Source organism: Castor canadensis, chromosome 2 (assembly GCF_047511655.1).
Source record: "Castor canadensis chromosome 2, mCasCan1.hap1v2, whole genome shotgun sequence".
NCBI classification, from domain to species: Eukaryota; Metazoa; Chordata; class Mammalia; order Rodentia; family Castoridae; genus Castor; species Castor canadensis.
Genome location: NC_133387.1, coordinates 93621295 through 93646675, shown reverse-complemented (window position 1 = coordinate 93646675; position 25381 = coordinate 93621295). Strand labels below are relative to the sequence as shown.

The window sequence follows — 25381 nt, the reverse complement described above, 5'->3', positions numbered from 1 at the left end:
TGGTGGACAGGAAGTACAGAAAAAGAGAGTTCCAGGGACGAGATATGGCCCCCCATGGCATCCCCAAGAACCTACTAACTCTAGCTCTACCTCCTAAAGTTTCCAGAATCTCCAAAATAGAGCCAACAGTTGGGGACCCAGTGTTCAACACATGAGCCTGTGGGAGACATTTCACGTCCAGATCATTGTACCAACAGATGCTATTCAAGGGGTTTAATCTCCTAAAGATTATCTTAATATTATAAACAAACCATAAGAAATTAATACAGTAAGATGGAGGCTAGCACAGAAGGGTATGATACCGAGCCAGGCTGTGTGCCCCTTCTCCATCCAGAGGAATCAAACTGCAAAGCCATTATAACCACAACTATGGTGAACCTCTTGGGCAGAAAACTCATATTGATGATTGCAACACATGGGACATAGTCAAGGCTACACAATACGGAATTTATGAATGCTGCTGAGAATTGGTGGAAACAGGTTATAATGTCTGACAACCAGGCAAAGAAAATGTTACATTCCCTCATTGGGCTGCCATCAATAACAGAGTCAATTTAGTCAAGATGTAGAAAGAATAGATAGATCAAAATGGAATGGCACCTTTAATGGGGGCAGCTTGCAGAACACGTAGTTAACCTTGGTGACAAGTATCAAAAAATACTGCTCTGCACTGGGCAGTACTAGAGGGAATACCACAGTCATTAGTCTTCTTCAGGAACCTGGAGCTAACATTGATGCCCAGAATATCAAGGACAAATCAGCACTTGATTTGGCAAAGAAAAGAAAAAAATGGGTGGATGATCAACCATTTGGAAAAGGCAAGGCAAGCGAGAGGATATGACAATCTCTCTTTCCTTAGAAAGCTAAAGGCTGATAAGGAATTCTGGCAGAAAGTAATGCTAGGATCTCCTTTCCTAGTTATTTGCCTGGTTGGGTTTATGGCATACCTAAATACTGATTCTTGGCTCATTAAAGGGCTGATGTATGGTGACATTTGGGCTATACTACAGTGTCTTTCAAAGTCTTTTTTTGGTCATTCGATGCATAGTGCATTTGCCCCTTGGAATATATGTTTGGCAACCAAATTCTGGATGTATGTGACATGGTTTTTTTGCTTTGGGAATGATCTCAATTTTTTACTTATTCATCTTCCATTCCTCACCAATAGTGTCGCACTTTTTTATAACTTTGGAAAATCTTGGAAATCAGATCCAGGGATTATTAAAGCCACAGAATAGCAAAAAAAAAAAAAAAGACAATAGTTGAATTTTCAGAGACGGGAAGTCTGGACCTCAGCATATTCTTCAGTACTTGTTTGATTCCAAAACCAGTGAGGTCCAAACACTGGGGTGTGCGCAACCACTGTATAGCGAAATTTGATCATCATTGTCCGTGGATTAGTAACTGTAGGTGCGGGCAACCATAGATACTTTATGGGCTACCTATTATTGCTTTTTATGATTGGCTGAATGATTTATGGTTGTATTTCTTACTGGGGACTTCACTGTGAGACCATCTACACCAAGGATAGATTTTGGACATGTATTACTCAAATTGCCATATGTTCACCTCTGATGTTTTGGATGTTTAACATTTCATGTGGGTAGCTGTGTTACACATGTGTCAGGTATACTAGATATCATGTTTAGGTATTATTTCAAATGAAAGAATGAATGCCATAAGATATAAGCACTTTAAAGTCACAACATCTACTGAAAGCCCATTCAACCATGGGTGTTTCAGGAATACTATAGACTTCTTTGAATTTCGATGCTGTGGCCTCTTTTGCCCTGTTATTGCAGACTGGACCAGGCAATGTACAACAGAATATGACCAAATACCAGGATCTGGGTACCAGCTTGTGTAGCAGCATCTTTATCCTATGAAGCATATTGCTAAGTGGTGCTTGAAAATTGTGTCCGTCCGGGTCTCTCTCGCACTCGAACCCACATCCTTGGAACAACAGCAAGCTGTGTGTAGAGCTAATGGTGAATTTCACAGTCTTTTCTTTCAATACTTTATTAGCAAAAGTAAACATGGACAGAGCACACTGCCCCTTCTGGGAAGAATAATGATCATAAAAGTTTTAATGGCTCTTAATGTGGGAATTTACAACATACTCACTTTTTGGTTTTGTTCTCATAACATTTTTCATGAAAAGAGTGAACTTATTCTGTTGACAAATATGGCATACTGATCAGAAATGTTCAGTTCTAACTAAAACTAAATTTATGTTATATGGCTAAATTTTATGAAGTGATACTAAAAGTATTGCATCTAATTCTAGGAAAATTAAAAGTGATTAACTAGTATTATGTACATTTTAAAATGTACATGTAAATACTGTGACAAAAATTATGTGTCTTTATTAGGGATCTATTGTAATGTACCTTTAAAGGCACAGAAAATGTTCAAAAAATGTGCTAACTCTTGTTTCCATTAGCTGTTGCAATGCTGGTATATTTCTAGTTCACTGAAATAATTTGTAGCAACTTTGCTCTGAGGTTTTAAAGTCTGACAAAGCACTTGCATGAGTATACTAGGTCATAGGATTTTGTTGAAATTTAAAAGCCCTACTAAGTACATTATATACTGCATAGAATGTATATTAGCAGATAATACTCAGTGAAGCATAAATTAGAATTTAATTTCATGAAGAAACAGTCTGATTTTTAAGAGTTGAGGTGGGAATTTCAACAAAAGACAACAAAAAAAAGCTACTGCAAAATTCTTAACAATAGAGGTAAATGGATAAACTTTTAAAATTCTAAGTTGCAAAATAAATTGTAGCCAAAAAGAGTTTAAGCTAAAGATGGGGTATGTCCCTGTACATAGCACGTGTGAATAAAAGAAAAGCTAGTGGTATCGTCTGGGTTTTGTTTTTAACGGCCTATCAGAAAGTACAATTTAATCCCCAAGATTACTTAAATTTTCTCAATATTGAATGTTTTGAAGTTTGTTAATGCTGTCTGAGACAATTTCAGAAAGATTTTCTTACTGTTAAATGTGATGCACTGATCAATTTTGGTTGCAGTGTTTCTATACCCTCATGGTGAACTACTGGCCACTGCTTCCATGAATATCGTATACAGAGTGAGACTTGGTTCAGTCCCCTTAAATGCGGTAGCAAACTGTGGTCTGAGCAACCCGTGGGAAACCTGTGACAGGGAATGGGAGGGAAGGGGGAGGAAGAGAGGTCAGACTGACAACACATCCTAGACCTGTGTAAAGAATGTGTATCTGTATATAAATAATTTATCAAATAGTTTTCTCTTTGTGTCTATATTTATTAGTGTTTTCAAAGCTGTTCATTTCATGTTGCCTCACCAAAAAGAAAAGGAAGATATTAATGAGTTTCTAGTGATACTCAATATTGCTGTTAATAGGCATTATCCTGCAAGTTCACTGCATGTCTGATGCTTGGTAAAATTAGTAGTCCTTATAAAATGCAAAATACAGGTATCAAAGCAATCTAGCCTTGCCTTAGTAAGAGGAGCAGCAAAATTGTACATAGTTGATGTTCAGTATTTCCAAGCACTACCATTTTTTATATAGTAATTTCTTTGACCATAACTCACACATCAAAAAGGATTACCCTACTATACCTGAGTGTTTTAATATTAGAAAATTCGCATATGTACTTGATTTTTGAAAATGGAAGAGAGGGATGTGGGTGTCAATAGCATTGTGCCTTTTTGTCATAGAACGTAAAAAATGGTTAAAGTGTACAAATTTCTCTGCTAGCTTTGACTAATTGGGGGAAATTTTAGATAATTTTTAAATTCAAAGTTATTTATAAAATGATAGTGTTTGGGGTTTTTTTTTTTTGCATTTTGAGTCACTTCACATGAAGACTCAATTGTAATTTTTATCAGATACATTTTTATCAACAAAGACTATGGCGGTTTTCTCAGTTTGAATGTTGTTACCATGTTCTTTCTAGTACAATATTCTTCTCAGAAAAGAGATGCCTCTCAGTTAAATAGACAAAAGGCCTCTAGTTGTGTAATTACATGGAAAATATTTGCAAGAAAAATGCATTAGTACTAACCATTTCATAGTACCAGTGAAATCTACAACTCAGAACTGTCAGATGGTCAGGATCCAACTATGCAGCAGTGTGCTGTCTGCTCCACTATTTTGTAGATCTTATGTGTGAAACCCAATTTAATCCAGCTCTAAAGTTGTGTGTGGAGATGAACCTTTTGGGATTAGTTCATATCAGCTTAATTGTATACCAAATTACTTCTTTGATGTTCTTTCCATTATTTTTTGTTGTTTGTTGGAGTTTTCTTGAAATATTTATAGTTATAAAATAGCATCATACTTAAGCTATGGATATTTTTCCTTTATATTTTCCTTATTTATAACTGTGCCGAGCATTATTTTGCTACTTACTGTGTTTTGTGGAAAGAAGAACCTGGAAAGTGCTTAATAAATTAGTTCTTCTGACATAAATTAAATTTGTCAAAATTCTGTAAAAATACTAATCAGAATAAATATTGACTCTTAAAAAAAGAAATACAGTAAAACCGTACCTTCAACTTTAAGATCATAGACAAATATTAAATTGAATCAATAATCTTTAGATACTTACACAATTCCTAAGAGCAACAGTTGGCGATCAACACCATTGCTGCTTCTTGAAGTATTTCTTCTTTAGGTTTCCTGGACATTGGCTCACTAGATCTTCCCCTCTCTCCAGTGATTCATTTTTCTCTCCTTTACTGGACCCTCCTCCTCTCCCAGAAGTTCAAGTGTTACATGTTCTGAGTCTTCAATTTTCTTTTCTCTATCTATTATCACTGCCTACCCAATCTTATCCATTCTTGCTGCTCTACATTCACCCTATACTCTGACTTCCAAATCTCTATCTCTGCCTGTTTCCAGTCTTGTAAATCTGACTGCTGACTCAGCATCTCCAGTGACATTCTACACTTAAAATAAATCCTGGTTCCCCCACTCTCCATGCAAATCTGCTCCATTCTGTGTATGTGAGATATTTCAAAACATGTCTACAAAATGTAGTAATCACGTCAGGGTAATTGGCAAATCCATCACCTCAAACATTTATGCTTTCATTGTGTTGAGAACTGTGATGGTTAATTTTGTTGTCAATTTGATTGGATTGAGAATGCCTAGGACATTAACAAAAATACCTCTGAGTGTGTCTGTGAAGACAATTCCAGAGAGGATTAATTACAAGATGAAGACTAAATGAATGAAGTGCCTCCATCCCATAAGCTAGGGGCTCAGATGGAATAAAAGCAGAAAAAAGAACAAAGCCTGCAGCACAGGCTTTCTGACTCTCTGATTCCTGGCCACCATAATGTGAGCTACTCTAATCTACCATGTTCCCCACCCCACTGTAATGGACTAAAACTTCTGAATCTCTGAGCCAAATAAACCCTTCCCCACTTAAGTAGTTTATATCAGGTATTTTGTCACAGTGATGCAAAAGTAACTAATAGAGGAACATTCAAAATCCTCTCTACTAGCTTTTTTGTAATGCACAATTATTGTCAACCATAGTAATCCTACCATGCTATAGAATATTAGGAGATTTTCTTCCTACCCAACTACACCCCTATATCTTGTCTGAGGACATTTTCTAAGCTCCCTACAGAGTCCTCAAAGGAGTAGGCTAAGACCTGGAGTTTGTCACCCACAGCAGGAAGAACCATTCTCTGCACTGCAGTTTTTGGAAAGGGATTGAGAAGAGCCCCCCAAGTGACTCAGACTGCCATTGAGTAGTTACATGGGAACATGAAGGGTCTGTGTCCTAGGCGCCTGACTAGGCAGGCGCTATTAGGGCTCCTGTGGCCAGGCCATCACTCAGAATCTAAATAACAAGCCTCTTTTCTATATAACAGTATTGTAAAGGGGAACTTTTTTTCCCCAGATACAGTTCAAATGGTCACAGCATCCAAAATCTAGTATCTGAATGAATTAGTTTCTGTGAAGATTCTGGAATATTGTCTGTCCCCTGGTATCATGGACTGAATGTGTACCTCCAACATTCATGTTAAAATCCTACCCCCACATGTGTAGTATTAGAGAAATGGGATCTTTGGGAAGTGATTAGGCCATGAATGGGAGGTCTTCATGAATGGGATTAGTATCCTTACAAAAGAGAGTCCAGAGAGCTCTTTTCGTATCTCTTCTCTCTCTCTCTCTCTCTCTCTCTCTCTCTCTCTCTCTCTCTCTCTCTCTCTCTCTCTCCTCTCTGCTCTCTCTTGGCGGTAGTGGGGTTTGAACTCAGGGCTTCACTCTTGCTAGGTGCTTTACCACTTGAGCTACTGCATCAACCCTGTTTTGTGGTGTGTATTTTCAAGATAGGGTCTCTCAAACTATTTGCCTGGGCTGGCTTTGAACCGATCCTCCTGATCTCTGCCTCTGAGTAGCTAGGATTACAGGCATGAGCCACCAGTACCCAGCTTCTCTCCATCTCTTTACTCCATATGAGAAAACAGTGAGAAGATGGTCATCTGGAAACCTCACTAGACATTAACCCAGATGACATCTTGGTCTTAAACTTACCAATCTCCATTTATGAGAAATAAATGTTTGCTGTTTAAGCACTCAGTCTATGGTATGTTTGTTACGGTAGCCCAAACAGACCAAGACTCATTGCAAATATTCACTTTCCTTTTCTATAAAGAGGGTGAACAATAAAATGAGGTAATAAATTGCCAAGGCCCTTATCCATATTAGCTAGTAAAAAATTAGGTTAGAATTATTAAAAGATTAAGAGTATCAAAACAAACTACATAATTTCTTCTTCCTTCTCCTCCCTGCATCTTCTTGCATACCTTACCCTGCCTGTTTTAGGGCCTGAGCTCATGTATGGAGATGCATGGCAGGGGCCTTCAGATTCCTGAAGGCCCTGCTGGATAAATGCTGGGATGGGGACCAGCTCTTCCTTTCATTTCCTCTGCCCTCTCCCCCAACCAACATTTCTTCCCCAAACATAGGTCAGGATTGACAATAATGGGGAGGACATAAGGACCCTAAATTAGGAAAACATCTCCCCTGCCTGTGGTCATTCCCTCTTCCTATAGCATCTGACAGGAGTCTGCAGGCAGCTCTAGGTAGGGTATTCCAGGCACCTAGACACATTGGCTTCTGGATGGCCTGCAAGCTTGGAATGAGCCTATCCTTGCCATCAGACGGCCAGAACCAAACTCGGATACACAGCAAGGCAAGGGCAGCTAGACCTGCCTGAAGTCAAAGGGACTCACCATACATACATCTCAATAACAGAGAGGCAGATGATTCTTTCTGGTTTCCAAACATAAGTGCCAAAATCACATCCCAAATCCACATATTTTGAATGGGAATTTAAACTTGCATGTTTGTGGATCCTTTTTTAGGTTATAAAAACTGATCATGGAAAAGAAAGGAGCTTTTACTTGTAGACTGGCAAATTAATTTCCTATTGCCACTGTAATGAATTATCACAAACTTACTGGTTTTAATCAACACAGACTTATTACCTTAGAGTTCTAGAGGCCAGCAGTCAGAAATGGGTCTTAACTGGGATAAAATCAAAAGTCAGTAGGGTGCATGCCTTCTGGAGGCTCTAGGAGAGATTGGTTCCCTTGCCTTTCCAGTTACTAGAGGCCCCTACATGAAGAATGCTTGCATTGCTGTATTCCTTGCCTCCTCACCCCTTCCTCCATCGTCAGAGCCAACAGCAGAGCCTCTTCAAATCTTTCTTTGACTCTGACATCCTCTTCTGCCTTTCTCTCCCCTTGAAGAATGCTTATAATTACATTAGATTTACCTCAATAATCCAATGTAATTTCCTGATTTTAGGTCAACTGATTATCAACTTAATTGCTTCTACAATTTAGTTCCAAATCCAATGCCCCACCCCTTCATGTAACATAACAAATTCACAGGTTCTAGGGATTATATTATAGACAATTTTGGAGGACCATTATTCTACCTACTACCAAGGGTACACAAATTTTTGGTCTCACTGTTAAGAAAATGACTGTTTTATTTACCAACCTACAGATTTGTCTTCAAACCTGAAAAGAAGGCTTAAGATTGTGGACCCAGCTACAGACAAGACCAAGATTTTTTGTATATTCAATGCATCTTTGGGTGATCATAGTCAAGATAATTGGGAAACAGATTGTTCTTGTTTTTAAAAAATCCAAATATTCAGGCAAGTAAAGTGGTATGGTCAGAACCCAACCAGGTATTTTGATCCTTGGATCAAAAGTTAGATCTGAGTCTACTCAATCAGGTGGTAGAAGGTCAGAGCTTGAGTTCTTAGGCCAACTGAGAGTCAAAGTTGGGGAAACAAATTCCAAACAAAATCCATGTGGCAAAAATAGGACTGACAGTGTGAGAACAGGTCCATGGCAGAAGACACATGTCACTGGGATGGAAAAGTGAGCCCACTAAGCTAACGTACTGTTGCATGGCTGTTTGCCAACTGCTCACATGGTGCTTGGGCAGGTCAGCCTGGTTTAAAGGTACAAGGTTTGACTGAAATCATGTTTTAGAGATGAAATTAAAACTACATCATTGTTTTGATGCATTTTTGTTTTCTTCCCAAGTTGAAGAATTTCAGTAGTTAGAAGATAAAACTTTGGTTCTATGCCCACTACTAATCTCCCACATCTTAATGTGAAAGTGGCATTCGGAGATACTGGCTGGGGTCCCCTCCCCACCCACTCCAGCATCTTTGTAGGCGTCCTACTGGAATGCTTACAAGACACAGATAAATAATGGAAGCCAGACATCTTAATGTACACCACTCAAACCTTTCAAAGCAACTTCCTACTCCTCTGATTTCCCCTGCTTCCAGGGATCATTGTACATTGGTGGAAGAAACAGAGCATTATCAGAATGATGCAAGGAAACCTCTAGTTTATTCTACCATGGCACAGAGGAATGAGCCTTAGCATTCAGCTTTCCGACAAAAGTGCTTTCTAGAAGTGAAGAAGTAAAGGAAGAAAAACACAATAGATGAATTCACACTACGTGAGCTCTAAGCTCATGTCTTTTTTTTTTTTAACTAAAACACAAAGAGCTCCAATACTTACCCATAATTTCTAAAGAGATGTAAGGCAGGAAAAATAGTATGTAAGGAAAGCAAATGAAAAGAAATAAATGATGTTGTACACCAGATACAGGACTAGGTATATTTCACCTGCTTTTCCATATACTTCACAACAGTCCAGTGATATAGTTGTTTTTCTGCCCATTTCTGTTGAGCACCTAAAACTCATTCAGAATATAAATGTCTTTTCCAGAGTAATTTTCCAAAGCATATGCCTACAGGCATAAGAATCTCTTAATTCAAAGCCAGCCTGGGCTACATAGCAAGACCCTGTCTCAAAAAAAGAATCATTTATATTTTAGCTAGCAAGTGATAAGACTAAAACTCACACTTAATACTCTCTGACCACACCCCCATATCTTTTCCTTTGTTACATACTATCTCCAAATATTATTTTTATACTGCTATTTCTCCAAACAGATTTCACAACAAAATTCTGAACGTCCTTGGTGCCCCAGGCTTTCAGCTCAAGCCTGAGACATGTCAAAATTACTTGTGGACTTCTAGAAGGGTAGAGGTTACTTGGTGATGAGAAAAGTGTAGCCTAAGAATGAGGGTTAGGAGTTGGGGGAAGCTAGGAGTCCCAGTGAGACAAGGAACAAGAGGAACAGTGTGAAACAATTAGAAGGAGGGCTGAACTTGATCCAAGGTTAGATGATACATCCAGGGCTAAAACTAAAGGATGATGGAATGACCTTGCATCCTTCACCTAGAGATTCTTTGGCTTGCAATGGATTACATCCCAGTAAACTCATTGTAAGTTTAAAATATAATATCTGAATAATGCATTTAATGCACCTAACCTGCCAAAGATCATAGCTTAGCCTACCCTACATGTGCTCAGAACACTTCCATTAGCCTACAGTTGGGCAAAGTCATCTAACACCAAGCCTAATTTATAATGAAGTATTGAGTATCTCATACAATTTACTGAATACTCTAATGAGAATGAAAAGCCAAATGGGTCATATGGGCATGCTTTTGCACCAATAGAAAAGTCAAAAACATGTAAGTCAAATCATGTAAGCCATAGACTATCTACATTCTGATGCAGCAATCAAAATCCTAGAAATGTACCATAAGGGATAAGTTACTAAATGATACATAAACACTCATGTGTGCACAAAAATGTTCACTGCCACAAATATTTATAAAATTTTGGAAAACGTAAATCCAAAAGAAGGGAATGAATTAACAATTTCATACTCTTCAATCGTATTTTGAAAGTATAATTGTTAAATATTTACAGAAAAATGCTTACAATATTCAGTTTTTAAAAGTCAGAAAACAGAGAAGCTAGGAAAAGTTCATTAGAGAGAATCCATGAAAGACAGTGTCTCAACTAGACATAGGCTTTCCACTGCTGTGAGTTGGTTCCCATCTGCAGGGTTCCCACAACTTGTGTTCTGACTTCCACAACACAACATGACAGCTCTCACAGCCCCTATGTTGGGCCACTTTCTGGTGATGTGAGTGACTAGCACCAGTTACTAACTGTAACTGACAGGCCGAGAAGCTTACAAAGAATAGTGGTTTATTTGGCTCATAGTTCCAGAGGCAGGACAATCTAAGAACATGGCACCAGCCTCTGGTGAGGGCCTTCTTGCTACATCATAACATGGCAGATGGTGTCACATAAGACAGAGCAAGTGTGCTAGGTGAGGTCTCTCTCTTATTACAAAGCTGATAATGACGTCACGGGAGCCCCACCTTCGTGACTTCATCTAATCCTAATTACCTCTCAAAGGCCCCACCTCCAAACACCATTAACAAATGAATTTATGTTTCCCACTCATGAACTTTAGGTGGACACACTCAAAAAACCATAGCAACCCTTAAAACTGTGAGTCCTGGTTCTTCTGAGCATCCAGCTGAGAGCAAGACCCATCCCTATACCTCAGTCTCTTGCCATCTCAGAAGCTGATGCCCCATCCTTCTGGTTGCTCTAAAAATGTCAGGACCCCCTTGATTCCCCTTTCTCTCATGGCCCACATGAAATCCATCAGCAAGTCCAATTGGCTTTGCCCCTGGAGTACCCCTTCTCATCATCTCCCTTCTCCATATCTGCACCACTGCTACAGGCTCTGGCCAGATCTCCTGACCTCCATTTTATCCTCAGCTCCCTCCCTTGTCCATTCCTACCACAGCCAGAGTGAGTTTTACAAAAAGGAAATATAGTTAGTCACTGCAGGGGAGGAAAGGGAATGGAGGCTGCATGGTGGCTCATTCCTGTAATCCCAGCTACTCAGGAGATGGAGACAGGAAGGATCATGGTTCTAGGTTATGTTGGTACACACCTGGAATCCCAGCTATGTGGGAGGCATAGGTAGAAGGACTCTAGTTCAATTTCAGCCACAGGCCAAAACACAAGAAACTACCTGAAAAAACTAAAAAAGACTGGCAAAGTGGCTCAAGTGGTAGAGCACCTGCCTACCAAGCATGAGGCCCTGAGTTCAAACCCCAGTACTGCCAAAAAAAAAAAAAAGTCACTGGGATATGAAAAAGTGCCCCATCTCAATAGGAACTAAACATTTTCAAATTAAAATAACACTGTTCAATGTAGGAGTTGGCATACAGTGAACACCCTAATATTTACTGAACACCAAAGAAACTAGTTTTTGTCTACCAAACTAACAATGATTTTAAACTGAAAATTTCCAGAATGAAAAGGGCTCAAATAACAGTACTCTTCACATTTAGCAAAACCGTAAATTTAATTAACAATGTCTCAGAAGTCTTTAAAATATACAGTAACTTTAGGTTGAAATTTAATATTTCAACCTCAGGATTTAATTAGGGAAATAAGCAAAGTTGCAGCTTCTGCATCCTTTTGACAGCAGACTGAGATGCTGAGAAATTTGTGTCTCTTTGTTCTTTCTGCTCCAGGGTGAGGAGGACTTTTGTCCTTTTCCTCCAGGAGCAGATTGTCAGACCTGTATCCTAGGACACTGATGATTAACCCTGGCTGCATGTAGAACCATCTATAGGAGTTTAGGAAAGAAGGGTGGCTAAAGAGGTAAGGCTATGGTGTTGAGTATAGTGCCGAGCCCATCATCAGCTGATCAGCTGAGAATAAACATTGGTTTAACAGAGTTGGCCAAGGAAGAAAGACACCTCAGATTTTCTATTGCTTCCAGTGAAAGAAAAAGAAAACAAGAGCCCAAATCTTAATTGTAAACCATTACTGGGTGCCAGAATCCTAGCACTCTTAAGACTTAACGAAGTGATGAGAAGCTATGATTCACCAACCAGCTAAAAGAAACCAGGTCAGGCTGGACGCATCCCAAAACTCATCACAAACGGGATTCTCCTTTCCCATCCCCACGAATGCATCTGCCTGGCATGAAAACAAGTTCTCTCCGGGTGGCCTCAAGCCAAACTCACGAGGCCTCTGCCTTGTCCCAGAGCTTGTTCCAATCAGGACCAGGGCCCTGCAGTCTCAACCTCAGGGGTGAGATTTCCCCTCCTCTCCTTGGCATGAAGCAAGCAGTGTTGAAAGCAAAGTATTTGATTTCAAGAGAGGAAGGCCAGTGCTCCAAGCTAAACATTTAGCTGTAAAATGTGTAAACTGTGTCATGGAATTCCTGCTGTGGCATGTGTCCAGCTAAGAAAACAACATGCCATCTCACCTCTTGGGGTAACACAGACGTACAGAGAGGCTGAGGCAGAGAAACACATAAATAAGTTGTTAGCTGTGGTATCAAAGTCAGGAAGCCACTAGGAGAATCTGTCTGCTGCTGAAAATTAAAGCCACCATTGTAGAAAAGCCATGTAAATTTTGATCTCCTATTGCCATCAATGAAGGAGTGATTTTAAAATTTTGTCTCTAGAAATTTATCAAGATAAGGAACTGTGCTATTTTTCTTTGAGACAATTTTCTAAAAAGTGTTAGAGCAGATTTTTATTTTTAAAAATAAAAATTTTTAATTTTTTTAGAACCCTATTTTTTATGGCAACAATTCCTTGTGTCAGGACAAATAGTTTTTGCTGCATTTGCTGTTTATTGGCTCCTTTCCTCCTTCTAAAGTGCGTAATTTTTTGAGGCAAAGAAAACTTCATATGGTGACTTGTCACCACTGCTGCTGTTGTCACGGTTGTGGGTCCAGTACACAACTAAAAATTCAACCCCAAGCCATCCTGACTCCCTACCTCCTCCATTCCACCCTCACAGGGCTAGTGTGCTAACCCTACTACCTTACGATCCTAGAGGTTCTATGGGATTATTTAATCCCCAAACAAGGAAGCAGCCTCCCTTTGCCACCCTTCTCTCCCACTGTGATCCCTGGTTGGTGTGATACTGTCTATACAGACCTGCCTTGGTTTTTATTTCAACCTTAACTTTTCTCAGCAAAGCAAGTACTTAGTGAGTACTGACTATGTGTCAGGCACTGTCCTGTGTGCTCAGGATGCAAACATAAACCAAAGTCCTGAATTAATGCAACATATATATCTTAAGAAATTGATCCCTGTAGGCAATTCCCCTCTATTAATCACCCTGGATCTCTACCTCTGAGTTTTGAATCAATCCCATATTGAAATCACAAATTGACACCAATTTCTGGTATTTACATTTAAGATGAGCAGGCAGTGTGGATACAGTAGCAGGGTTTTATAAGACCTAGATAATGCTCTGCAATATGCTTACTTAAAGAGAGTAGGTGTTGGCCTCGCATGGGGCACTGGGAAATGGAAAGTTGAGTATGAAATGCCACAGGTTGTCATCTCAAGGAGACTCCTCCCATTCCGGAAGTAACCAAAAAGCCAAGTTAAATTACTACAGAACTCTGGAATAAGTGGCCTAAACCTTTCACAAACCTCTGTCAGGCTTCGTCCATCTGACCATATTGGTCTACCATCCACCCCATGTGGATGACTTTGCCCAGTCATCATTGGAGGTTTTCAGTTGGAATATGATTTATATGCCAAGCCATACTATCTATCTTGAAAATATTAGAAAAAGTCAATATAATGAAAAGCCTTCCCTTGTCTCTTTCTTGAAATTCTTCTCCAGCTAACCCAATTTTCTGAGTCACTTAGAGACCTTTAAACAAAATGAAATCTTAATGATGTCTCTGCCATGAATAATTAATTGTTTGTGTACAAGCTCCTCAACAAAATCCATTCTCATTAGATTAGAGGCTTCCTCAAGATACATGACTTCACTATGGACCTTTTTTTGCATCTTTCTTGTATCTTTTCCTCTTTGTCCTTCTTATCTGTGTCTGTGATCTGAGATTCCACCACTCTGACAGCTTCCAAAGACAAGTAGTTGAAAGGCAATTAAAGACCTCTGAGAAGTGGTCAAATGTCTTCATGCTTTAAAACATGGCAGTTTAACTGCAATGGAAGGCTTGAGCTTTTCATGCAAGAGAGGAGAAATGGAAGACAGTAAACAAGTGAGGGCTTGACTTGCCATGGCAGAGGAGGGCAGTTTGGTCTTTCAGAGGGAGGGAGGAGACCTTGTGGAAGATATCACTAACCACCTTCTTAGAAACTGACTTCTTCATCCATTAGTCTTCTGTCTCCAAGTGTCTGACTTCCTTATGATCAGAAAATCCTGGGAAGAAGGAAACCGTTTAATAACAGATTCTTGTGATTTCTGTTCAGATGGCGAGATTCAAAGTCACAAATCCAATGGGAGAGCTTTTACAGGTCATTTCCCACTCATAGACAGATAGCTAGATATTGCTACCTGTAATAGTTCTAAGACACTGGACTGTAAACCTTGTCCCTCTAGTCTTCACAGTCCTCCTCATTCTCCCCCACTCCAACCTCACACACAAATGTGTTCAAGTGTTCCAAAGTATTGCAGATTGAATCTGATGTATTGAACCTGTGTTTGAATTATTAAAGTAATCTAGACAAAAAGAATCTCATGAACACATTTAAATTTTTCCTTCTAAACAAAAGGTATGTACATTGGATTCTACCTTGGTTATAGTTGTTTTTGAAAGTAATGGTCTAAGAAACAGACATGGGATGGATGTGGCAGATGTCAGGCACAAGCTGTTTATTCATTATTTTTTACATAGCTATAATCATCCAATAGACACAATTTTTATCCTGTTCTTTTTCATCTAGCCTATCATATGCATTTTTGAGGTTACATCACATTCTCCATAACCATCATTTAAAAGGCTGCCTGACATTCCACTGAGTGAATACACTCTGCTCTAACAATCCATATTCTTCTCTTCCCATTTTTCACTATATTGATCATGTTTCAATGAGCATCTTTCTGCATGAAATTTTTTCCAGTATTTAGGATTATTTACTGAGGTTCAAGTATGAGAAGTGGAATTACTGAATTGGAGGATAATGTTTAGATTCCTGAGGTATATTGTGAGATAGTTTTCCCAAAAAATGGTTCCTATATGTTCCCACATGTTCTGTTGACTGGACCAACATGAAAAAGGCCAATTAACTCTCAATTTTAGACTATCATAAGGTACATAAGAAAGTGCCTTTAAGTGTTTGTTATTAAATGTACAATACAGAAAGTATATAAAATATAGGTTTAAAGACTATAATAAAATTACTACCTATGCATAAATCACCCTGTTTAATAAACAGAGCATTATGGCTACCCTTTATTCCCCCTGTGTACCTGTATTACTATATTGTAACAGCTACAGACAGATCTCAGAATCTTCTTGACGTAATTCAAATACACACATTCATAATAGTCTCTCCTCATCTGTGAGGGATGCATGCCACAACCCCCAATGGATGTCTGAAACTGTGGACAGCACTGAATCGTGTATCTATGTTTTTTCTTATGCAAACATATGATAAAGTTTAATTACAAATTTAGTAAGAGATGAACAATAACTGTTCCAGAGAAACCTAGTCCTAATGTATGAGGACTAGCCCAAGTGTGAGATGAAAGAGAGACAGACAGATCCAAGATTTCACAAGAGTACATTGTACCACAAGACTCACTGACGGAAGTATGGTTTGTCTTAAATTAACACAGAATAGTCGGATGCATCCCTGGAGCCAGGATCGAATTGTAAAATCCCACATATGACTCTTGTAATGGTTAAGCTTGGTTGTAAACCGTGAGTGGATTGAAAAGCACCTAGGAGATTAATAAAGCACACTTCTGGGTTGTGTCTGTGAAGGCGTTTCCAGAAAGGATTAACTAAGGGGATGAAGACCTGCTCGCAATGCTGCACCGTCCAATCAGGTATGTGCCTGAATAGAATAAAAAGGGAAGAAGGAGGAAGCCCACTAAGACAGGTGTTCATTTTCTCTCTCTCTACTACACTGTCCCTCCTGGCTTGCCTGAGGTGAGGTCCTCTGCTTTTTCTCACTTTCCCCACCATGATAGACTAAAACCTTTGAAACCATGAGCCACAATAAATTCTCCCTCTCAGGTATTTCTGTGGTCCAGTGATGAAAAGCTAACACAACTCTATGGTCTTATCTATCTGGGGTTTGCTGAGAAACTATGCAGGGAAAACCAGCAAGGGTTGCTCAGGGGTCATCATTGCAGTTACAACTCAAGATGGCTGTCAGCATGTCCAGCTGCTCCATACAAGAGCTGATCTGTACTCATCCTTGTTATGGTGATGATGTGAGTTGATACTACACCTATGCCATGAGATGAATGACAGCAGACATGGTGACCCATCATTAGGCTACTACGTAAGGCCTACATAAACACAAGCATTGCAATAACAACACTGAAAAGAATGGAATTTCATTACTCAACAGCACACAATTTAAAAACATAAATTTTTTTATTTCTGGAATTTTCCATTAAATATTTTCAGACCACAGTAACTGAAAACAGAAAGAGAAGCTGTAGAGAAGGGTTCATGTGTACGTCAGGACACAGGCTGTGCAGGTTGAGGAGCGCTCCATGACACCTCTGCAGGTAATTTAAGATTCCCAGTGAAACAGGTCCTGTCTGGGGATTGGTTCCGGGGAGGAACCACTGGATATAAGAGTACAGGAGGGTGAATATGATGGAACTATCATGTACTATAGTGGAAATATTATGTAGTCATGTATGAAAATGGAAAAATGAGGGCTGGTGGAGTGAGTCAGGAGATAAGAGCACCTGTCTAGCAAGCGTGAAGCCCTGAGTTCAAACCCCAGTACCACCACCAAAAAAAAAGGAAAAATGAGACCCGTTGAAACTACTCCAGGAATTGGGGGAGAAGAGTTAAAGGAGAATGATGGAGGGGGCAAATTTAACTATGATATATTGTAAGAGCTTCTGTAAATGTCACAATGTACCCTGTGTACAACAATAATATAATCAAAATATAAGAAAGACTATCACTTAAAAAAAAAAAAGATTCTCAGTTGCCTCCATCTGATAATTCCATGACCTTGGATGGCTTATTTGTTTGTTTGTTTTGGTTCTTGCTTCTTGCCAAGTAGAACAAATAAAAGAAAGCAGAGAGAATTTATTATCTGCTTTTAACTGCCTTTTTCAAGAAGTGGCACATCTCTGCTTTCTTTGGCGAAACTGCCAGACTTTATTATAAAGGAAGCAGGCAGAGGTGGTCTTGTTTTACTCCTTAAACAGGACTGCCTGTTACACAGTGCCACTGTCACAGTGCCCTTTTCCCCAAAAACATAACCTCTTTCTGCCTCTTGTGTTAATGACTACCTTGCTTTTCTTTAGAGTTAAAAAATGGCTAAGAAGCACAAATCTGTGTAAGAGAAGGAAAATACTGATACTATCATACAAAGGTTCTTAAAAAAGGTGACAAATTGAGTCATAATCTGGATCCAGCTTCCCTAAGAATTTACAAGAGCCCTTTCTGGAATGTCACTGGAGAATGTCACTGTCGACTCCTGGAATCATAGGAGTCAACAGTGTCAGGACCTCTGACATAGACTATAATTTGAGCAATCTAGTGGGTATCCATCAAAAATAGCTTCAGAAGGAGGAGGCTGTTCTGTATTTTCTTCTAAATTCACAGTGATCCTCAGTCAGTTCTCAGAGGTTTTTCAAAGCTAATCCAAGTATCAAGGGGAGAGCAAGATTTAAGGCAAGTCAAGTGCTGAGAAGAATCTAAGCCAGTGTCACCCAGATATTTCTTACTCAGGGTACAAGGGTGTTACTGAGGCAGCAGAGATATTGGAGGATGGTACTCAACAGCAGAGGTGGCCTTCCTAGGATCTTCCTTCATCACCACCTTGGGGATTCCCTTCATCTCTGTCTTGTGTTGAATCTCCTAACTCTAGTAACCCATGGCTCCTTTTTCAATTTACTCTTGATTGTTTATTATTCAATGAGTGTAGTAAGCATACCTATTTAAGCCTCTAACTCACAACTCCAATGTTTGGAGTTCTAAAGATCTTTTCTATTGTCTGAGTTGGTTAGGGGGGGGAAGGGGGTCATGGCGGTGGGGGGGGCGGGGGCGCTTCAACTGAAAACATGTCACCTGGCTTTTTTTTTAATTTTTTTGGTGGGACTGGAGTTTGAACTCAGGCCTTCATGCTTGCAAAGAGGGTATTCTACTGCTTGAGCCACACCTACAGTTCTTTTTTGTTCAGGTTATTTTGGAGATGCGGGTCTCAACTATTTGCCTGGGTTGGCCTCAAACTACAATCCTCCCAATCTCAGCCTCCCAAGTAGCTAGGACTAAAGGAGTGAGCCACCAGCACCAGGCTCCCAAGCAACTTTTTTTTATTTTACTAGCAAATAATAGTTGTGCAGGATATATTATGATATTTACATATGTGCTTAAAATATCTTAGATTTTCCCTCTCCATCATTTTCCCTCTTCCTCCCTCCCCCCTTCTTATAACAATTTCAACAGTTTTCATTCTTTTATTTTCATATATGGATACAAACTATATCCACCATATTCACCCTCATTTCCCCTTTCCTTATGCCCACCCACCTCCCACTGGTACCCCCCCCCAGAAAAGACCTACTTTTCCCTCCTGCCCTTTCATTTTTTTAAGTGCAAGGGGGTTTCTCCTTGGTACTTCAGGCCTATATACATCATGCTTTAATCAAATTAACCCCATTATTTACTCATTCTCTTATCACCATGCTCCCCTAATATTCAGCAGCTTGGTGTACAGTGCTTTACACTACATTCATGTATAGATGGGTTGTTTCAGTATTTTTCATTCTCTAACATTTTCTTTCTCTCCCACCTCCCATAGTCCCCTCAGACTAATTTTGTTCTTTCACTATATGTACGTGTGTGTATATGTGTGTGTATACGTGTGTGTGTGTGTATCTCATAAATGTTTCTATATATACATTTAACTTATAGGTCTAGCTTGCACATATGAGGGAAAACATGTGGCCCTTGATTTTTTGAGCCTGGCTAACTATGCTTAACATGAAGTTCTCCAATTCCATCCATTTACCTACTAACAACATAATTTCACTCTTCTTTATGGCTGAATAAAGTTCCATTGTGTATATATACCACATTTTCTTAATCCACTCATCAGTTGTAGCATCTGGGATGCTTCCAAAGTTTGGCTATTGTAAACAGTGCTGCAATGAACATGGGTGTGCAAGTGGCTCTATCATATCCTGGAGCACATACCTTCAGATATATGCCCAGCAGTCTTTATCACTGGATTGTATGGCACTTCTATTTGTAGTTTTTTGAGGGACCTCCAAACTGCATTCCATAGGTTGCACTCACTTACATTCCCACCAACAGTGTAAAAGTGTTCTTTTTCCCCATGTGCTCACCAGCATTTGCTGTGTTCTAGATGATGGCCATGGAGGCAGGGCTTCCCAAAGCCTTTGGGAAGATCACAGTGCCTTGTGCCCCGGATGCTGGACATGGAACTACAGGATTTAATTTTGCCCTGCTGGGTTTTGGCCTTGCTTTTTTCTCATGAGTCACTCCCAACCCCAATCCTCCCTTTTGTAATGGAATGTTTACTCTGTGCCATTGTATGTTGGAAGTACATAACTTGTTTTTGTGCATTTTTATTTTGGGTTGTTTTGGTTTGTTTTTTTGTGACAGGATCTCATTATACAGCTCTAGCCAGCCTAGATCTGACTATGTAGCCCAGGCTGGCCTCAAACTTGAGATCCTCCTGCCTCAGTCCCTCAGGTGCTGGAGTTACAGGCATATGCCACCTGGCCTTACTTTCATTTCTACAGAGGCTTACAACTAAGAATTTGTGTTCAATCTCAGAAAAGAATTTGGATGTGGACTTCTGAGGAATGCTGCAACTGTTAAACTGAGGTCTCTTGAGGGTGGACTGCATGCATTGTGTTATAAACATAAGCTTTCAGGGACTAAGGACAGAATGCTATGGTTTGAATATTAAATGGGCCTCACAGGCTAGGTCCCCAGCTAGTGCACCATCTTGGGAGATGTTGGAAATTCTAAGGGAAGTATGTCACTGGAGGTGGGTCCTTGGGAGCTCTATCCTGTCCTGGCCCCTTCCCTGCCACTGTCTCTGTCTTATAGATGCTGTAAAGTGGCCAACTTTGCTCTGCCAGGCCCTTCCAAGCATGATATTTGGCCTCACTACAGCCCAGAACAATGAACCCAACCACAGACAAAAACAGTGAGCCAGAATAAATCTTTCCTCCTTTTTTTTTTTTTTCGGTAGTACTGGGGATTGAATTCACGGGCTGATGTTTGCTAGGCAAGCACTCTACTGCTTAAGCAATGCCCCTAGCCCTTTTTAGTGTTTAGGTTAATTTTTAGTTAGGGTTTCACTTTTTGCCTGGGACAATCCTCCTACCTATGCCCCATGGATAGCTGGGATTGCAGGCATGAACCAACACAACCAGCTTATTTGTTGAGATGGCAGTCTCACTAATTTCTTCCCTGGGCTGACTTCTAACTGTGATCCTCCTGATCTCCACCTCCTAAGTAGCTGGGATTGCAAGTGTGAGCCACCACACATGACCTTTCCTGTGAGGAAAAGAGGCTTATTTTACTCATAGTCTTGTAGAGCCAAGGGTGTGGCACCAGCATTGGCTCAGTTCTGATGAGAGCCTGATGATAGTGATGAGAGAGAGTGTTCTGATGACAATGGATGGCAGAAGCACACATGGGAAGAAAAAAAATCACATTTCAAGAACAAGAAACCAGAGAAACTGGGGTTCTAGTATTCCTTCAGAGGGTAGCTCCCCAGTGGGAGTGGCCTTTCCCTGGGCCCCACCTCGTAAAGATGCTACCACCTGTAAGCACCACTGCACTTGGGACCAAGCTCCCAGTGCATGTTCCCTTGAGAATACACTCAAACCACAGCCAAAGCATAGCATCCTCCAACAAGTTTGTCCACGCTAGCAGGATTCAGAACACCCAGAGGACCCAGAAGCTCAGGAGTGACTTCTGGTGCTTGTTTCTGGAAAGAACAGAAAGACATGCAGTGTGATGGGAAAGAAAAGAGTCATACTGGATATCTTCTGAACACAGCTTTGTAAGAGGAATGAGCCACAGGAACCCAGTCATCTAATCTGGTGGCTTCCTGTTCCGTAAATGAGCCTCACTTTCCTCAGTTGTAAAACAGTAATAACAGCTGTTGGATTCAAAAGTGTAGTATCAATTGTTTTATTCTTACATGTAATAACTACTTCTGGTATATTAGCTGTAAGGTCCATACTAAGGTTATCACAACAATGAGACATGGTCCCTACTTTGGGCCAAGAGAGGCCCAAGGAAAGAGAACCACAATGTAGAGTACGTATTGCTGAGACAAACACAAATGATCATGATTATGTAGAGAAGCAGCAAACTTCAAAATCTGTACAAACACTGGTGGTATTATTACCAAAGAGCTAGGCCCTTCTGATTCTGCTGAGGTCTCTAAACACCTCTATTTTGGCTGTTCTGCTTCTCCACGACAAGTTAGGAACAGGGGACCCCCACACCCACTGCCCTGTGCAATGTTATGGGTGCTGGGGCCTGCGCTGAAAGGGTTTCACTAAGTGAACCAACTCAGACAGCAGGTAATAAACAGGCTGGCACTAATCCAGGGCAACCAGGTTACACACATGCTTTTGGCAAGGGACGTTGTCTGCCAAGAGATTTGGTGTTGAGTCAATCATTTCTTTTTCTAGGGGTTTGGACTGGGAAACACAGGAAGAGTCCAGCAGCCAATAACAGGAGCTCACTGCAAAAATGCATATGGCCAAGCCATGAGGCAGAATCGGGATGGTGAGGGGTCATGGCTGGCAGAGATTATTAATATACTATGAGAACAGTAAAAACCTACCAAGTAGAGGAAGAACTGAGACAAGCCTGTAGTGAGAGGGCAGTGGAACAGATGCACAAAGGGGTGGAATGCCATTACAGAATCTCAGGCCATGAGGTCAGCCACAGGGAGGGGCTGGTCCCACATAGCACTCACCAATGACCCCAGATCTTCTTCCTCTTTTATTTCATTCTTTCCTACAAAAAGTGAAATTCTACAAAATAAAAACAAAGAGGGTTATCTTTGATCACACAAAAATCATGCTCATTCAAGATAAAAAGTCTATTGGTAGAATTCTCAGATATGTTCCTTTTATCACCATTTTTTAAATTACAGCTTCTCTGGACTAGGAGTATGGCTCAAATGGTAGAGCACCTGCCTAGCAAGTATGAGGCCCTGAGTTCAAACCCCAGCACCAAAAAATTAAATAAAATTCCAATTAAAGGTTCTTATATGCAAAAATACAGAAGGAATAATGCAACTAATTTTCACAATACTACAAAATGTTTGGCCCTTTTGCTATTGGGCCATAGTAAACTTACCTCACAGAAAAAAGTCCTAACTGTAATCAAGAAAACAAACATTTCCCCCAAGCTCACTGGAGAAATGACCAATTTTAGTGAATTTGTTTTTGTCTTTTGGTACTAGGGTTTGAACTCATGACCTCACATTTACTAGGTAGGCACTCCACTATCCCTGAAATGACTGATTTTAGGACTAGAGCAGAAAGTACGCAACCTGGAAGCCAGTAAGTAAGGAATTGCCCAAAAGGAAAACCACAATAATTTCAATGATGGGAGTTTATCAAAGAGAGGCGGTTGCTGATTGTAAGATCTCCCAGTGGAGTCCAGCATGGTGATTCATGCCCATACTTCCAACTACAAGAAACAGAGGCAAGAGTATGGGAGTTCAATGTGAGCTATGACAGATGCACAAGAACTTGTCTTAAAAACAAAATGAAAACACAAAAGTACAGGGGGCCTGGCTCAAGTGGTAGAGCACTTGCCTAGCATGCATGAGGCCTAGGGTTCAATGTTCGGACTGTCCACCCTGAAAATCTTCCAATGGCCAAAGCTAAAACAACTTTAACAATAAAGTCATACTGGACTAAAACCCAAGGTGTAAGATAGCCATGAGTCCATACCATCACCAATAAAAGAGCAAATTAACAAATAGAAAAAAACCTCCCATGTGGAGGGATTTAAATTATGTAGACACACCATCCTCAAAGTGGTGGAGGGAAAATCCCTGCTCCTTCAGTGGGGGCTGTACATAGTGACTCCTTCCATGGATGGTGTGGAAAGCAGGGTGGGGATAACTTCACAGTGGTGAAACCCGACGCTTCAGCTAGTGATCAACGGTGACATCATGTTGAGAGTATATACCCTTGACACGATATGATGAAGATGACACTTCACCTCTGTGGTCTTTCTCTTAGAAATATGTTTTCATCCTGGTAAAAACACCTGCCAGATTCCAAATACAGGGACATCCAGTAAAATACCTGACCAGTGCTCCCCAAAATGGTCAAAGTCACCAAAAACAAAAAGGTGTGAGAAACTACTGCAGCTAAGAGTAGACTAAGCAGACATGGGAATCAAATTTAATACAGCTTGGGAGGCAATCCTGGAACAGAAAAGGGACATTAGGCAAAAACTAAGGAAAACTGAATAAAGTATTCAATATAGTTTAAAATAATGTATCACTGCTGATTCACTGGTTGCAACAAATGTCCCCCATAGTAATGTAAGCTGATAACAGGAGAAATGGGGCTCAGGGTATGCAGTAACTCTCAGTATTGATTTTTGAAATTTCTGTTACTGTTCTAAAGCTGTTCTAAAATTAAAAGTTCATTTTTTAAAGTTAAAAAAGTTGCTAGGCATGGTGGTACCTACCTGTAATCCCAGCACTTGGGAGGCACAGGAAGGAAGATCAGGAGTTTGAGGCTAGCATGTGCCAAACAGTGAGACCTTGCCTCCAGAACAAAACAACAAAATCCCAGCATCCCCAAACCCTGAAGTAACCTTTGTCCTGGGCCTGCAGCAGAAATATGGAGTTACACCACCCCCTAGTGCGAAAGTAAGGAAGTGCAGACATCTATCCCTGCCGGTCCAGTCAGACCTGCAGAAGTTCATGGACCTTGAAGACGCAACATACCAAGATTTAATAAACTCACTCTAATTTCCTGGTGTGACAAGCCAATGTGGCTTACTGAGAGAATTACTGGAGTCAGATAATCCCTCCTCACTCTCCCTGTACCTCAGTCACTAGACACTCCTGACACTGTTTTTGTCTTATTTAAAATGTGGCTAAACACACTAGTGAGTGCTGGGCTCATAGGAGGCTCCAAAAACCACATGTTCCCTCTCATCCTCTGCTCTACCCTCTTGTATACTGAAATATCTCATTACAACCTGAAGCCATCAAAATTGAAGGGACACTTAGATAGGTATAATGTTTATCCAAAAGCCTGACAATTTCTCAAAGCTGGAGGCCAGTCCTTGATTGGAGCAGGGACTCTGGCGCTGACTGCCTTATTTTGAATGCCACCAAACTCTCTTCCCTCTCTCCAAATACTTTGAGCAGGGCTCCTCTGACCATTCGAAGGTAAGACAGTACAGTGGGCACCTTTCCGAGCAGCAAAATCAGTTCCACTACCTCAGGAGGATGCATATTCCTGCCACAATGAACCCTTTATTATAAAATAACCCTCTTATTCTTGTTATTGGAAGTCTATCTTTACTGAACACACTGCTTTTTTGGGTTCATACTTGCATGATAGGTCTTTTCTCATCCTTATAAAATTTTCTGTTTCCTTATATTTAAGCTGTGCCATTTTTAAAGATCAGAGCATTCCACATTTGTTCTTTATCCAAGCAGACAATATTGTCTTTCAATTGGAGTGCTTATGGATGCTTGATGTAAATATTGATGCTTTGGGGTTTAAATCAACCTCTTACAATTTTGTTTTTCATTTGTTCTATGTTCCTTTTTCTCCTTTCATGCCTTACTTTGTATTCCCTTGCTATTTTCTTGTTTTGCATTCTTTTATTCTTTTAGAAAACACCACAGAAATGGAATCATGCATCCTACTTTATTAATTTCTAATATAAATTAGCAGTTATAGGCTGAGAGTGGTGGTAC

General features: G+C 40.2%; 1 non-coding gene and 1 pseudogene across 1 annotated transcript; both read left to right on the top strand.

Annotated features, from left to right (window-relative positions):
• Positions 1-782: 782 nt before the first annotated feature.
• Positions 783-1867, top strand: LOC109700807 (palmitoyltransferase ZDHHC17 pseudogene; annotated as a pseudogene).
• A 9611-nt stretch (positions 1868-11478) lies between these two features.
• Trnag-acc (transfer RNA glycine (anticodon ACC)) lies at positions 11479-11551 on the top strand. The gene has a single exon. It is a non-coding gene; the product is annotated as a tRNA-Gly (tRNA).
• Positions 11552-25381: the final 13830 nt, after the last annotated feature.